Source organism: Cetorhinus maximus, chromosome 3 (genome assembly GCF_964194155.1).
Source record: "Cetorhinus maximus chromosome 3, sCetMax3.hap1.1, whole genome shotgun sequence".
Classification (NCBI taxonomy): Eukaryota; Metazoa; Chordata; class Chondrichthyes; order Lamniformes; family Cetorhinidae; genus Cetorhinus; species Cetorhinus maximus.
In genome coordinates, this window is record NC_135881.1 from 2,110,677 (window position 1) to 2,125,455 (window position 14,779).

At 44.4% G+C, this 14,779-nt stretch overlaps 1 pseudogene across 2 annotated transcripts; it reads left to right on the forward strand.

Moving 5' to 3' along the window:
* Window positions 1-7,362: 7,362 nt before the first annotated feature.
* Window positions 7,363-14,293, forward strand: LOC144674713 (protein rapunzel pseudogene; annotated as a pseudogene). 2 transcript variants are annotated; one of them, XR_013574611.1, is made up of 2 exons: window positions 7,363-7,472; window positions 11,687-14,293. The product of XR_013574611.1 is annotated as a protein rapunzel pseudogene, transcript variant X2 (transcript). The 2 variants fall into 2 exon arrangements; XR_013574610.1 differs by lacking the exon at window positions 7,363-7,472 and adding an exon at window positions 7,650-7,884.
* Window positions 14,294-14,779: the final 486 nt, after the last annotated feature.

Sequence of the window (14,779 nt, forward strand, 5' to 3'; positions counted from 1 at the left end):
GGCTTGTGGTTCGCTGGTTTATCTCTTCCTCACTTCTTGAATAACGGTACCACATTGGCTGTCCTCCAGACCTCTGTCACCTCTCCTGTGGCAGAGCGATATTGAAATGATTGCCAGCGCCCCTGCTATCTCCTCCCTTGCCTCACTCAACAGCCTGGGATACATTTCATCCAGGCCTTGTAGGGGGTGGTGTGTGTGTGTCAGCTTCACCTCTGACTCCTGAGCGGTCCGAATCGCTCCCACTCCCTGGGTTCTAGACCTTGGACTTATTTGGGGGTTGTGACAAAGTGCAGCAGACACTGGTTTAGGTGCAAGAAAAAAATACTGGGTTTGTTGAAGTCACAAATGAACTTATAACATTAGGATTAAACTGAGATTATACAGACCTACAAAGTAAACTTAGTTCAGAACGGGGATCACACGGCATAACGAGGGAAAATCACACTACTAATCCCCTTACCCTTGTCCCACTCCCAAAACCTAACCAAATTGAACTAGGAGAGGTCAGGGATCATGCTCACCAACCAGGGTTCCTTGACAGTTCGAAATCCAGCCAGGTAAGCCGGTTGCAGTTTTGGGGTACGCTCTTTGTGTCCTCTGGGGCCCTGCCGTCCCCACGTGGTCCTGGTCTGTGGAATCTGTGAAGTTCTTCAGTTGGGTGGAGGGCGCGGTTGTGGGTGGTCGATCTTCGTGGAGGGCTGCGGTTGTGGCCTTGTTGTCTTCGGTTGAGCCTGCCACACTGTGCCCCTCACCGTGATGTTGCCTGAGGGCCTGCAAACCTCTAGACCTCCTTCCTCCGCTTCCCAGCTACCTCTCCCTGCCTAAACTTTGCTTCAACCGCTCCAAAAACTGCTCACCCACAAGTCTTGGCTGCTTTCTCTCTCTGGCCTCCTTCGTAACTGACTGGCCCAGTTATACTATTTTCTGAATTTCTTATCAGAATCCAAATCAAGGTTAGTTCTTTATCTGATTTTGGTGGGCTTCTTCAGGTGATTGTTGTCTCGTTGGTTTTAATGGGCTCGCATGATGTTTATGATTGTCTTTCTGTCCCCGTAACTAGTCTTCAGCTGAAAGCCATTGTATCTGTGGAGTATTTATAGCTTCGCATAATTGCATTGATTGCTGCCTTCCTGCCTTAGTGGTTAGTAGCGATTATTTATGCAAGATTTTGAAGGGCTTTAGTTTTGTGTAAGATGAAAGTCTTTCTCTGGGTTGATTGTTTTAAAGGGAAGAATGCGTCTTCTGTCTCCTCTCGTTGTCTGGTGTCTGGCAGCAAACCACACTGCACTCAACAAGCCCGGCCATGTCCAATCCCAGGCCTTCATGGGCCTAGCCTCCTGTCTGTAGGGTTCTACATTTAACCCAGCAGTTGGGTCCTTTGCCATAAAAATCCAAAAGTCATATCCTTGTTGATGATATGAAAAATGTGGGAATTTAGGGAATCCTTCAGCCTGGAGATTTATCTACTTTTAACCCTGCCAGACTACTTAGAACCTCCTCCCTTTCTGTGCTAATTTCTTTAATTATATCACAGTCTTTCTGCCTGATTTCCATACCCACCGTCGTCCCTCTCACTTGTGAACACCGACACAAAGATTTCATTTAGAACCCTACCTACATCTTCCAGCTCCTCACACAAATTACCACTATGGTCCTTCATTGGTTCTACGCTTTCCCTAGTTATCCTCTTACTCTTAATGTGCTTGTAAACTAACTTTGGATTTTCCTTTATTTTACCTGCCAATGCTTTTTCATCTCCCCTTTTTGTTCTCCTAATTTCCTTTTTAAGTTCCCCCCTACACATTCTATACTCCTCCAGAGCTTCTGCTGTTTTGAGCCCTCAGTATCTGCCATAAGCCTCCCTTTTCCTCTTGATCCAATCCTGTATGTCCCTCAACATCCAGGGTCCCCTGGATTTGTTTGTCCCACCCTTTGTCTTTACTGGAATATGTTGGCCCTGTACTCTCCCTATTTCCTTCTTGAATGAGTCCCACTGCTCTGACGCAGATTTACCTAAAAGTAGCTGCTCCCAGTCCACTCTGGCCAAATCATATCTGATCATATTAAAATCAGCCTTCCCCCAATTTAGAACTCTGATTTCTGGCCCATCCTTGTCCTTTTCCATAACAACCTTGAATCTAACAGAGTTATGATCAGAATCTGCAAAATGCTCCCCCACTGATACTTTTACTATTGGCCGGGCTTCACTCCCTAAAATTAAGTCCAGGACCACCCCTCTCTTGTAGGACCTTCTACGTACTGGCTTAAAATGCTCTCCTGGGTGTATTTTAAGAATTCGGCTCCCTCTAAACCTATCACACTATGACTAACACAGTTAATGTTGGGCAAGTTCAAATCCCCCACTACTACTACCCTATTATTTTTACACTTCTCTGAAATTTGCCTATATATCTGCTCTTCTATTTCTCTCTGACTGTTTGGGGGCCTATAGTACACTCCCAGCAATGTGATTGCTCCTTTTTTGTTTTTAAGTTGTACCCATATGGCTTCATCTGAGGAGCCTTCTAAGATGTCATCCCTCCTTACTGCTGTAATATTGATTCCTTGATCAATATTGCGATACCCCCTCCTCTTTTACCTCCTTCCCTGTCTCGCCTGAAGACCCTATATCCTGGAATATTGAGCTGCCAATCCTGCCCCTCTCTCAACCATGTCCCTGTGACAGCAATGGCATCACACTTCCATGTATTGATTTGTGTCCTCAACTCACCTGCCTTATTCGTCAGACTCTTTGCAATAAAATAAATACCATCCAAACTTGCCAAACTCCATGTGCCTTAATTGGCCTATAATTTCTATGCCTTGCAGACTCCCTTGCTCTCTCTTCTAATTTTGGCTGTGGATCTCCCCCTGCTGAACCTCCTCTCAGGGTCCCATCCCCCTGCCAAGTTAGTTTAAACCCTCCCCAACAGCACTAGCAAACCTTTCCACAAGTAGTTGCAGGCGGCACATAACATGGGACTGAGCTGCCTTGCCATGCCTCTTTAAAAAAAAACACTTACTTTAAGTTAAATACAGTAAATAAATGTTAAAATATTTATGTACTTTAAATAAAAACTAGAACTCTTACTTTTCCTTAGCTTAATCTATTTTAAACGGGAGAAAAAACTAGAGAAAAACACGTATCCACTACTCACCAATCAGCTTTGTGCTGACGTCACTTTTTGAAGCATCCCCACACTCGAGCTGGTTCTGATCTCTCCGCCACTCTCTCCCGCTGTCTTTTGATGTTACTTTTGTTATTTTCAGAAGACCGACTGCAGGACACTCTTCCCAGACCTCTCCTTATCCAGGTCTTGCTGCATTTGGACATGGACTGCTTCAGTATCTGAGGAGTTGCGAATGGTACTGAACATTGTGCAATCATCAGCGAACATCCCCACTTCTGACCTTATGATGGAAGGAAGGTCTTGGATGAAGAAGCTGGAGATGGTTGGGCCGAGGACATTACCCCGAGGAACTCCTGCAGTGATGTCCTGGAGCTGAGATGATTGATCTCCAACAACTACAACCATCTTCCTTTGTGCTCGGTATGACTCCAACCAGCGGAGAGTTTACTGTGTACATCGTACCTTGTGTAAATAATCAGTTAAGGTTTTGAAATTGTTTTCAATGTAATCCGTTAATTATTTTAGTTGTTAGTTAAATGGCCTTAATAAGCCTTTGAAAGTTCGGCGGGTGTGCAGTCAAGTCGGCTGTGCACCCGCCAAACTGAAAATCTAAATGGCGCACGGAGAGGTGGGGAAGCATGCTCGACATCACCCTGCGCCATTTGACACCTCGGTGAGCGGGCCCCGCCCCTGCTCACCCAGCCCAAGATTCAGCCCAAACAGTTAACATGCAGGTGCAGCAAGTACTTAAGAAGCCAAATGGAATTTTGGCCTGTTTCACGAGGGGGTTGGAGTTTAAAAATAGGGACGTCTTGTTACAACTGTACTGGGTGTTGGTGAGGCCGCACCTGGAGCAGTGTGTCCAGTTTTGGTCCCTGTATTTAAGAAAGGATATACTGGCATTGGAGGCAGTTCAAAAGAGATTCACTAGGCTGATTCCTGGGATGAAGGGGTTGACTTATCAATAACCGCTAAACAGGTTAGGCCTTTATTTATTCGAGTTTAGAAGAACGAGGGGTGATCTTATTGAAATGTACAAGATTCTGAGGGGGCTTTACAGGGTAGATGTTGAGAAGATGTTTCCACTCATGGGGGAATCTCGAACTAGGGGACATAGTTACAGGACAAGGGGACACTCATATATAACTGAGATGCAAAGGAATTTCTTCTCCCAGAGGGAAGTGAATGTCTGGAATTCTCTACCCCAGAGAGTTATAGAGGCTAGATCACTGAAAGTATTTAAAGAGGAGGTAGATAAATGTTTGAAATATTGGGGAGTTGAGGGCTATGAGGAGCTGGCACGAAAGAGGGGTTGAGGCCTGGGGCAGATCAGCCATGATCTTATTGAATGGCAGGACAGGCTTGAGGGGCCGAATGGTCTAATTCCTGCTCCTATTTCTTATGCTCTTATGTAAAATCCACACTCCCAGTTTAACTGGTGTAAACACGGTTCATCGCTAACATCGCAGGAAAACACAACAGTTTCACAAGCTGAGGTGCGACTTGTCCAAACAATGGTGGTGCTTACTTGCCCACACTGGACAGAGTGACCCATTACTGGGAAACAGGGCAAAGCCTGTGGAAAACACAACCAACTTGCTCGTGTTTGTCATTCATTAGAAAAATCTACTCCTACAACAGAAGGGAGCTACGTGCACATGGCACAGCGAAAGGGTGAGAGATTGTAGTCAAAATAGAGGCAGGCTACCCTAGACATAACCTCACACTGATCCACGTTAAACACCATCTCCCAAATTTGGCCCATTCACCTAACCTGTCCATATCCATTTGTAAATTTCTTATTTCTTCATTGCAACTTACTTTCCCACCTATTTTGGTGTCATCTGCAAATTTAGCTATAGTACCTTCTCTCCCTGAATCCAAGTCATTAATATAGATTGTAAATAGTTGGGGCCTAAGGACCAAACCCCGTGGCACCCCACTAGTTGCAGCTTGCCATCCAGAAAAAGACCCATTTATCCCGACTCTCTGCTTTCTGTTGGTTAGTCAATCCTCTATCCAAGCTAATATATTACCCCTAACTCCGTGTGATCTTATCTTGTGTATTACTCTTTTGTGTGGCACCTTATCAATGGCCTTCTGGAAGTCCAGATATACTACATCTACAGGATCCCCATTATCCACTTTGCTTGTCACATCTTCAAAGAACTCTAGCAAATTAGTCAAACACGATTTACTCTTCATAAAACCATGCTGACTCTGATGGATTGCATTTTGACTTTCCAAATGCCCCATTACTACTTCCTTAATAATGGATTCCAACAATTTCCCAACAACAGACGTTAAACTAACTGGTCTATAGTTTCCTACTTTCTGCCTCCCCCCTTTTTGAATAAGGGTGTTATATTAGCATTTTTCCAATCCACTGGAACCTTTCCAGAATCCAGGGAATTTTGGAATATTATAGCCAATGCATCCATTATCTCCACTGCCACTTCCTTTAAGAATCTGGGATGTAGGCCATCAGGTCCTGAGGAATTGTCACCCTTTAATCCCAATAGTTTTCTCAGTACTTTTTCTCTGGTGATGGTGATTGTTCTAAATTCCTCCTTCTCTGTACCCTCTGCACTACCTGTTACTATTGGGGTGGTACTAGTGTCCTCCACTGTGAAAACAGGCAAAATATTGATTAAGCGTCTCTGCCATTTCTGCGTTCCCCACTATTAACTCCCAAGACTTTAGCTACTCTCTTTCCTTTTATATACTGGTAGAAGCTTTTGCTATCAGTTTTTACATTTTGCGCTAGTTTTCTTTCATAATTTACCTTTGCTCTTTTTATTATTTTTTAGTAACCCTTTGTTGATCTTTAAAAGTTTCCCAATCTTCCAGCCTGCCACTGACCTTTGTAATTTGGTATGCCTTAGTTTTTGCCTTTATGTTATCTTTAACTTCCTTGCTTAGCCATGGATGCTTTTTCCCCCTCTTACCATCTTTCTTCTTCTTTGGAATGTATTTTACTTGGGAGGAATTGAATATCTCTTTAAATATCTGCTACTGTTCATCAACTGTCCTACCTTGTGGTCTTCCTGCCCAGTCCACTAGGGCCAAATCTGCCCTCATGCCTATGTAGTTACCTTTGTTTAACTCCAGAACACTAGTGTGGGACTCACGTTTCTCGCTCTCAAACTGAACTTGAAATTCTAGCATGCTATGATCACTCTTCCCTAGAGGATCGTTTACTATGAGATCATTAATTAATCCCATCCAATTACACAAAACCAAATCCAGAATAGTCTGCTCCCTGGCTGGTTCTAAAACATATTCATCCAAGAAACAATCTCTAATACACTGTATAAACTCTCCCTCGAGGCTACCCTTGCCAATTTGATTAGCCCAGTCTATATGCATATTAAAATCACCCATGATTATTGCCGTGCCTTTCTTACATGTTCCCAGTATTTCTTTGTTTATACTGTGCCCTACTGCTGAACTACTGTTTGGGGACCTATAGATTACTCCCACCAGGGACTCCTTTCCCTTGTTATTTCTTATTTCTACCCAGACTGACTCTACGTCTTGCTCTCCAGTGCCTATATCATTCCTCACTTTAGCACTGATCTCTTCCTTTACTAACAAAGCTACACCACCTCCTTTTCTTTCCTGCCTATCCTTCCGAAACACTGAGTACCCTTGGATATTCAAAACCCAAACTTGTTCTCCCTGTAACCACGTCCCAGTAATCGCCACCAAATCATACCTATTTCTCTCTATTTGCACTGTTAACTCATTAGTTTTATTCCACACGCTACGTGCATTCAGATACAAAGCCTTTAAGTTTGCCCTGTTGTCAATTTTCCCCACTCTTATATGATTCTTTGGTGCAATATGGGGTTCACACACTCTGTCCGCTCACACACTCTGTCCGCTCACACACTCTGTCCGCTCACACACTCTGTCCGCTCACACACTCTGTCCGTTCACACACTCTGTCCGCTCACACACTCTGTCCGTTCACACACTCTGTCCGTTCACACACTCTGTCCGTTCACACACTCTGTCTGTTCACACACTCTGTCGCTTCCTTTCACTTTTTGGTAGCAATCAGCCTCGTCACTAACCTGCACTCTTACCCTCTCCTTGAACTTTGATTTTTTTTATTTCCATGCAACTGAACCCTCCCCCACACTATTTAGTTTAAAGCCCTATCTACAACCCGCCCTGATGTGTCACAATGTCCAAAGTTCAGACTCCAGCTCATCAACTCTGAGCCGGAGTTCCTGGAGTAACCAACATTTGCTACAGGTGTGGTCACTGGGAACCACAATGGGCTTCCACATCATGCAGCTACAACACATCGCCTGGCCCTGCATTGATGAGGAGGTATTGGATAAGATGGTTGCACCTAAAGTGGATAAGATTCTAGGACCAGATGAGATACTTAGCATTAAACTGGGTTACAGTCTAGGGAGGCCCCTGGTGGAGTTTCTATTGGCTTTCGATATGATGGACAGGCCCACTACTGTGCACATTAAACTCTGCCCTATGAGAGGGTTTGGTAAGATAGACGTGAAATAGCTGTTTCACCTTGTGGGGGTGATCAGAGCGATGTAATTATTAATATAAAACAGTCTCCAATAAATCCGATCAGCAATTCGGGAGAAACCCCTTAACCCAAAGAGTGGTGAGAATGTTGAACTGACTTCCACAGGTGAACAGTACAGAAACGTTTAAGGGGAAGCTGGATAAACACAGAGGAGGAGAGGAATCTGTTGGTGGGGTTAGATGCAATGAGGTGAGTTCCACATGCTACAAAAATGTAAGTGAGAGTGGATTGAAACATTGGCGATTCTGAGTGATGGGAGGTGGTGTATAACACAGGACAATATCCCGGGGACAGAATGGGATCTCTGCTCTTTTAGGATGTGAAAATGGTACTTGTGACTCTTTGGATCTTATGTTGTATTCAGGAAACTTGGGGGAGAATTTTCTCCCCGTCAGGGGATGTTGAGCGGGAGCGGGTGCAGTAACATATCTATGTGCAAAGTCCTCTTGTACTGTGTGTTGCCGCCTTTTATCCAAGTTTGAGATATTGGTGTATCCCTCATATCCTCGGTCTGTTTCCTGGAACTGTAAATGCATTCTGAGTGACAGGGATTCTAAGAATTGTTGACACATTAACCAACATTTCAACATTATGGCTTACCAGGTCTCTTTGCAGATATCCACTCACATTGCAAAACAATTAACTCCCTCCTCCATCCCCACCCCCTTTCCGTTTCTTCCCCCTCCATTTTGTTTTTTCCAATAATTTATATAGATTTTTCTTTTCCCACCTATTTATATTACTTTTAATGTATTCCACCGATCATTTATGCCCTTTTAGTCTTATTTCACCCCACCCCCCACTAGAGCTACCTTGCTTGTCCTGCTCTCCACTCTTAATTAGCACATTCTTTTAGATAATATCACCACCTTCAACACCTCTTTGTCCAATTGTCGGTGACATCTTTTGGTTATGTCCTCCTATCACTGGCCCTCTATCCAGCTCTTCTTGTCCCACACCCCTCCCCTCAAACCAGCTTATATTTCACCCCTTTTCTATTTTTCCTTAGTTCTGTTTAAGAGTCATTCGGACTCGAAACGTTAACTGTGTTCCTCTCCGCAAATGCTGCCAGACCTGCTGAGTTTTTGCAGGTATTTTTGTTTTTGTTTTGGATTTCCAGCATCCGCAGTTTTTTGCTTTTATCTTAGTGTTTAATTGACTGTCACCTCTCTTCAAGGAATGCCTACCTTGAAGAAGTTTTGCTCTTCTCTCCGTCAGGGTTTCCCTATCTCTCTTCTACCTTGTTCACCTTCATTGCTTTCCATTTCTCTCCTGGTGCTTGACAAGGTGTTTAGTAAAACCCACTTTCACAGCCGCATTTCCTTCCTCAGTGTCTGTATTTCTACCTTTTAACCTTTCTCGATTCCTTCACCCCACCCCCGCCCCCCTAGGGCTATCTGTACCTTGCTCGTCCTGCTTTCTACCCTTAATTAGCACATTCCTTAGACAATATCACCACCTTCAACACCTCTTTGTCCAATTGTCGGTGTCATCTTTTGGTCATCTCCACCTATCACCGACCCTCTATCCAGCTCTACTTGTCCCACCCCGCCCCCCCAAACCAGCTTATATTTCACCCCTTTTCTATTTTTACTTAGTTCTGTTGAAGAGTCATGCGGACACGAAATGTTAACTGTGTTCCTCTCCGCAGATGCTGCCAGACCTGCTGAGTTTTTCCAGGTATTTTTGTTTTTGTTTTGGATTTCCAGCATCCGCAGTTTTTTGCTTTTTTCTTACTGCTAAATTAAGAAGATAGAGGGGGGAGCCTACTCAGGTAAAGGGCATCACCACAGTACCAGTGTCTAACAGGCAACAGACAGACCAGCTGCCTGTGATAATAGTGACAGGAGAAGGGCCCAGTCTGTTAGGCCAAGACTGGTTACAGAAAATCAAGCTTGACTGGTCTGAGATATTTCTCCTGAACTGCTAAGGAAATTTCAGGATGAACTAGGGAAGTTAAAAGGTGTGCAGGCCATGGGAAATGAGGATCCTCAGGTGACACCATGTTTCTTTAAGGCCAGACCTGTGTCTTATGAGTTGAAGGAGAAGGTGGATGCAGAACTGTGCCAGTTAGAAAAGCAGGGCATCATCCAATCTTGCCAATTCTCGGAGCAGGCATAAGACCATAAGACATAGGAGCAAAAGGTCGGCCAATCAGCCCATCGAGTCTGCTCCGCCATTCAATCATGGCTGTTAAGTTTCGCAACCCCATTCTCCCGCCTTCTCCCCGTAACCTTTGATCCCCTTACCAATCAAGGACCTATCTATCTGGATCTTAAATACACTCAATGACCTGGCCTCCACAGCCTTCTGTGGCAATGAATTCCATAGATACACCACTCTCTGGGTAAAGAGGTTTCTCCTCATCTCTGTTCTAAAAGGTCTTCCCTTTACTCTGAAGCTGTGCCCTCGGGTCTTAGTCTCTCCTACTAGTGGAAACATCTTCCCACGTCCACTCTATCCAGGCCTTTCAGTATTCCGTAAGTTTCAATCAGATCCCCCTTCAGCCTTCTAAACTCCATCAAGTATAGACCCAGAGTCCTCAAACGTTCCTCATATGTTAAGCCTTTCATTCCTGGGGTCATTCTCGTCAACCTCCTCTGGACCCTCTCCAGGGCCAGCACATGCTTCCTGAGATACGGGGCCCAAAATTGCTCACATTATTCAAAATGTGGTTTGACCAGAGCCTTATAAAACCTCAGCAGCACATCCCTGCTTTTATATTCTAGTCCTCTCGAAATAAATGCCAACATTGCATTTGCCTTCCTAACTACCGACTCAACCTGCAAGTTAACCTTAAGAGAATCCTGGACTAGGACTCCCAAGTCCCTTTGCACTCCAGATTTCTGAATTCTCTCCCCATTTAGAAAATAGTCTATGCCTCTATTCTTCCTACCACAGTGCATGACCTCACACTTCCTCACGTTGTATTCCATCTGCCACTTCTTTGCCCATTCTCCTAACCTGTCCAAATCCTTCTGCGGCCTCCCCGCCTCCTCAATACTACCTGTCCCTCCACCTATCTTTGTATCATCTGCAAACTTAGCCAGGATGCCCCCAGTTCCTTCATCTAGATCATTAATGTATAAAGTGAAAAGTTGTGGTCCCAACACTGACCCCTGTGGAACTCCACTAGTCACTGGCCGCCATCCTGAGAAGGACCCCCTTATCCCCACCCTCTGCTTCCTGCCAGACAGCCAATCTTCTATCCAAGCTAGTACCTTGCCTCTAACACCATGGGCTCTTATCTTACTGAGCAGCCTTCTGTGCGGCACCTTGTCAAAGGCCTTCTGGAAGCCCAAGTAGATAACATCCATTGGCTCTCTTTTGTCTAACCTACTCGTTACCTTCTCAAAGAATTCTAACAGATTTGTCAGGCATGACCTCCCCTTGATGAAACCATGCTGACTTTGCCCTATTTTACAATGCAATTGCCAGCATTCTGAAATCTCCATCTTAATAACGGACTCTAAAATCTTATCAACGACCGAGGTCAGGCTAATCGGCCTGTAATTTCCCGTCTTTTGCCCCACTCCCTTCTTAAACGGCGGGGGTTACATTAGCGATGACAGGTGATCTCATTCAAACATACAAAATGTTTACAGGGCTTGACAGGGGAGATGCAGGAAGGATGTTTCTCCTTGCTGGGGCGTCTAGGACCAGGGGACACAGAATCAGAATAAGGGGCAGGTCATTTAGGGCTGAGATGAGGAGGAATTTCTTCACACAGGGGGTTATGAAACTTTGGAGTTCTCTGCCCCAGAGGCTGTGGAGGTTCAACCATTGAGTATGTTCAAGACAGGTATTGATAGATTTCTACATATTAAAAACATCAAGATGTAAGGGGATAAAGCAGGGAAATGGAGTTGAGGTAGAAGAGCAGCCTTGATCTTATTGAATGGCGGAGTGGGCTCGAAGACAGAATGGCCTCCTCCTCTCACCCCTGATAAATTACAGAGTCACATATAAACTATGATAACTTTCCTTTCAGGGACGACTGAAGGAATTGACCATCTGAACACAGAGCTCTGATCCCCAGGATGTCTAAAACGGCAACAGATTCATTGGACGTGGCAAAAGCCGGCACTGAGGTTGTGGGTGCAATTGTTCAAGTGAAAAATGCTATGTCGGTATTTGAGAGTGTGGAAAAGCTAGCCTCTGCTAGTGGGTGCTATTTTTGGGTTACTGGCAGCAATTGTTAAACTTGCTCTGGGCAATGTGGAGAGTGAGGAGATGAGATACATGAAGGAACAGTTCCAGATAGTCAACAACAAGCTCAGTGTCATTTCAGATCAGATTAAAGAAGTGCTTCAGGCAATAGAGCAAAGTACAGTCAATAATCAATATTTCCCCATTGAAGAGAATCTGAAAAACCAGTTCAAGAAGTACACGGACATCCTGAACGCAAAACCGGAGATCCGAGAGAAAGAGAAAGGAGAGTTTCTCACACACTTCGATGTGACTACAGGTGACCAGAACCTCCACACTCTCTTTGATGCTGTGATGGGAGATTCTACCATCTTTGGCAAACCCATCCTGGAAACGGCCATGGGATATGACCAGAGGAATCGGCGTCTCATGGAAGGTCTCTGCTCCCGTCTGAAGGGGCTCTTCTGTATTGGCCTGATTGCCCTGATGGGTCATGCGGCCATCACTGGGAATGATGTAGAAGCATTAAAGAGAGAATGGAATGGAAAATTGGCTGAAATTGACAGTAAAATGAAATCCATGATAGATCAATGCATAAATGAGTTTGCGGATCAGGCAAAAATAGATATTGAAAAAATGACAAAAGTTAAAGGTGGAAGGGAGAATTCTGACTGTGCGAGTTACTTGAGAGAGAGCTTGGTGAAGAAATATGACTGGATTAACTGGTCTGTGCGGGTCTATAATCCTGTTGGTGGATTCGACAATCACTGTATCGTTGGTCCTAATCAGTTGAATTTTTTCAGGCTGAATGGTGTTAATGTTGTTGTCACCTATGGCATTGATCGAAAACCAATTGATGAAGGGCAAATAAGGCAGTTAATGGAGGGGAAAAATGGCTGGCAGGATGCAAGAGAAGTCGCTGTACATGTGTATAATAACCTTCCCTCTGGGCATGTTGTACACACAGTGAGACGCCTCAAGGGGCTTTGGGGTTCCTGGAATTTTCCTGAAAATTGTCATTTTTGGGAAAATTATAGTGGAGTCACCCTCTGTGTCCATTCCATATAAACCTCCTCCTGACCTTGCCAGATACTCTTCCCCTGAGTCAATGCTGCTGTTCTCAGGGGATGTCTGTTTTTTTTGACTAGAATTTGAATAGAAAACGCAATCATTATTCACCATCCTATTCTACTTGTAACAAATTAACCCTGAAAATTATTGTGATTCTGATAGTGAACCTACCTTCACTGAAAGCTAAGCAACCAATGACATCCAATCAGAAAGCAGGTCAGCCTTGTCCACTAGAAGCTACTGTTGGGTCCCGTGGTGGGAGAGGGAAGTGGGTCCCGTGTGAGGGGCTGTGTGAACTGAGGAGGCAAAGGAGGTTAGATGTGGAATCAATGGACAGACAGAGACCACTACACACAATCCCACATGAACCACCTCGATGGGGACTCGGGGATTATTCTCAATGACAGATGTGCATCATCATCATCATCACCGTTAGCTCTGACTCAAATGACATCCACCCAGGGTCGTGAGTTTCTGCCATGGGTCTTCTTGTAGCTTAGCCTGATTCGCGACCCACAGATCCTTGGACACATGAGGCAGGATGTCCCATGAGGTAGTGGGATCCAGGGTGCAGGATTTGTTTCCTTATCTTTCCATCATTAAGATTAGATTTGGACTCAAAGCATGATGCAACTTGATGGTGGTGATGACAGATGCTCCGTACACGAGGACTTATATTGATTTGTGGGAGTCTTTGTGATCAGTTTAGTTTTGCAATGGAGGCAACTGAGGTTAGAGGGTTTTCCATAGAGCCGGTATTTAACACTCACACCTGAGGGAAGTTCACCTTCGATGAGGTGAGTCGCTGCTGTCAGATAGATTAGAAATGGTTTGTGGGTTATCACACAGCCTTGTTTAACAGTGGCCCAGGTGTTAAAGGTGACTGTTTCATATCTCCCACGCAAGACAGTTGCAGTCATATAATCATGAAGCAATTGCAGGATTGTGATGAAGATTCTTAGACATCCAGATCTTTGGAGTACAATCTACAGAACCTCGTGATTTACTGAGTCAAATGCAATGAAGAGCTCCTGGTGCAGCTCTGAAGGTTTTTCTGGGATTTGTCTGCGACTCTCTGTACAATTATACAAGACACTGTCTTATGTTTGTGTTAGCAATGAAAATGGATTGCAATAACTCCCGAGTCCAATGATGGTTTCTGTTCAGCGGACCCTGTAATAATCTGATTTCTCTCACCTAGTCTGTAATGTTGAAAGACCCTCTGTCATGGGGACACTCACTGTGTTACACGCTGATTTCTTGTATGCTTTCAGTTTAATTGTTGCAATCACTGGGTTTCGCTTTCAGTGATTGGAATTATTGAAATAACATTCACTCTGTTCATTACAGTCTGCTGAATAAACTCAGTGGGATAACAGGTTCTGACTGTCTGGAATTATTACTAAACTCCATGATATACATTCTTAGCTATCTCTTCAACCACACACTGTGAGGGTGAGGTAGAGGGATGGCTTTAATCCAGGTGATACTGGTCTTACCCATCAGATGGAGAGCTGGCGTGAACCACGCAATGCCTCAGTTGGGGACGGCCTGTGCATCGGGAACATCCTTCCTGCATCAACCCTGTCTAGTCCTGTTAGAATTTTATAGGCTTCTATGAGATCCCCCCTCATTCTTCAATCTTCTACACACAGTCTTAAAATTAAACAATGCCTTCCTTTAAGCTATGCCTCTGATCTTGGTGTCTTTACAGGAGTCCCATTCATTAAGACAGACTCAACAATCAAGTCACTGTGGGTTCCTGATAGGGAGGAAATCCAAGGATTATCCCATTTCTTTCTCAGCTGTTACAGCACTTCAATGTTCTCATAAGAAAAGCTAATGAAGAAATACAGAAGTAACA